The following is a 2,723-nucleotide window of genomic DNA, read 5'->3' on the forward strand; positions in this document are numbered from 1 at the left end:
GCCTTTGTTCCTTGTCGTGTATTGAATGTATTTATCCTGCTGTCGGTGAGTCAAGTCAAGTCTAGTCTAGTCTAGTCTGTTCAAGTCTAGTCTGTGTTTATTGTTTGGATTCTGGATTTCACTTTGTAAATAAAGCTGCACTTGGGTTCATCTTCAACTCGTCTTCAGTGGGCTGATCATTACACATGCAAATCAGCTGTTCCTGCTCATCTCCAGACTGGATCTTCTCTCCACTTTCCCTAATTGCAGATTCAATTATTAGATTTGTCAGTATTAATATTTTTATGCTTAGATTTTTTTGGGGGGATCAAACTGTAACAACGTGTGTCCCAACCAGACACAACGCGATACAAAGTATCTTTTCCATGTAGTTTTTGTCCTAACCACCCGCAACAGCGACACGTGACGATAAGCGACACGGGATTCTATTTTAGGAACGGTTTTTATTTTCTGCGACGTCGCGGCAGGAACAACATACAAAATATGACAGTGATAATCTAAGGTAATGATTATGCTTTATTCAATGATAAAAGTGTCTAATGTGAGTTTGAATATTATTCTGCGTGATCTTTATAGCCATAGTGAAAGCAACAATAGATATTTTTATCTTGAAAATAAATTAAAGCAAACTTGTGCGTTAAAACTGTGAACTCACTGCGAACCAACACGTGTATTCCATAACAAAGATATCACTTTCCACTTTTGTCCACTTTTCTTTTCTACACACTCACCATGTTTTTGCTGTCACATCGTATCTTCACTGGACGCGACAAAGCATTGCAGATCATTTGAACGTTGTGTCAGTACGTTATAAATAGAACGAGTCAGCAGTTTACTGTCGGGGATTTGTCATGTCGTGTCGCGCCGCATTGAGCATCACTAATTATAACCAGTTCTTGTATTTTATTGCGTGGCGTCTGGTGTAGACACGATGTAAGTTAATGTAGCTTTCTGATGCTATGTTTGAATTTTCATGCCACATTATTTGAAATTAGCGCGGGCCAAACTTTTTTCTCTCACGGCCGGATGTAGCCCGCGGGCTGCCTATTGAAGAACCCTGAAGTACAGCATAAAGTGTCAGTTGCTGCGTTCACATCCAGCGATGTGAGGGAAGAGAGGAGGATACTACGGAGGAAAGATGGGAGAGGGAAAGGGAGCACAGGTTTCGTCTAAAAGTAACCGGTATAGGGGTTGGTGGCACACGGGTAACAAAATGTAGTTTAAATGTAATGAGAAAATGGTCAGAGATGTGTAGGGGTTTTACCAAAATGTCTGCAACACCATTGCGTGTGTAAATTAAGTCAAGTTGGTTGCCTGATTTGTGCGTGCTTGTAGTGGCAAGTCGTTTGAGATCAAATGAAGCAAGGAGTGAATGGAAGTCTGTAGCATAAGGCTTGTCCAGATGAATGTTGAAGTCGCCAAACACTAAAAGTGGACTGCTATCCTCCGGGAACGAGGACAGCAGCCCATCCAGCTCCTCTAGGAAGGTGGATAGAGTTTGGCCAGGAGGCCGGTAGATTACCACAACCTGGAGTTTTATAGGAGCTGTTACAGTAATTCTTGTACCTCTGTGTAATTCAAAACGAGAAGACATTGTTTGATTTGTGAGAATTCTTGCACACAGACTAGAGTACAACAATTTAATCCATGAAATGAAATTATCTCCGAGATTAAACTTCTTCAATATGGCAAATAGGTAAGGCCACTCAATTTGATCGAATGCCTTCTCTGCATCCAGTGACAGAATGGCTAGATCTTTCTGCAAGCCTCTGGAAGAGTAAATGATGTTAAAAAGACGCCTAAGATTAGAGGAAGAGTTACGTTTTGGTATGAAGTCATTTTGATCTGGATGCACCAAATTTCTAATTACTGTGTTTAGTCTGCATGCCAAAGTTTTTGCCAGAATTTTTTGATCTGTATTTAAGAGTGAAATCGGTCTATAAGAACCCAGTTCCTCTGGGTTCCTTCCTTTTTTTGGGACTACAGTAATAATTGCCTCGTTTAGGGAGGACGGCAGAGACTGATCTATAAATGCCTGTTTATAAACCCTATATAAATAAGGTGATAGTAATTCGTTGAAGGCTTTATAGAATTCATTACAATATCCATCTGGACCAGGAGTTTTACATCCTTTTAGATATTTTATAGTACCTGATATTTCTTTAATAGTAATTTCTGCACCTAACTCCTCAACTTGCTCTTGCTTTAATGAGGGTAGATTTTGTTGGTCTAGAAACTGTCGGATCTATATTTCCTTTAGACGAATACAGTGTCTCATAAAACGTTTGAAACTTACTATTTATATCCCTAGAGGAAGTAAGAAATTCTCCTGTGTCTGATTTAATTTTGTATATTGCTCGTTCAGATGCTGTTTTACGAAGTTGTCGAGCTAAAAGTTTTTGAGGTTTATCACCGAATTCGAAGTATTTTTGTTTTACATACTGAAAGGATTTTGAGATTTTAGAACAGAGAATTTGATTCAATTTATATTTAAGTGCACAAATTTTTTTATATTTTTCAATACATGGATGTTTAGCATTTTCCATGTCTAATTCGCGAATTTGAACTTCTAATACCTCTGATTTAGCCCTATTTCTCTTTCTCTGAGATGCTTGATAAGAGATAATACAACCCCTAATGTATGCTTTAAATGTGTCCCATAACACCCCCATAGAAATGTCTGGCTTGTCATTGAATTGAAAAAAGGTTTTTATATCCTGTTT

The sequence above is a fragment of the Sinocyclocheilus rhinocerous genome, unplaced genomic scaffold (assembly GCF_001515625.1).
Source record: "Sinocyclocheilus rhinocerous isolate Xijiao unplaced genomic scaffold, SAMN03320098_v1.1 scaffold1425, whole genome shotgun sequence".
NCBI classification, from domain to species: domain Eukaryota; kingdom Metazoa; phylum Chordata; class Actinopteri; order Cypriniformes; family Cyprinidae; genus Sinocyclocheilus; species Sinocyclocheilus rhinocerous.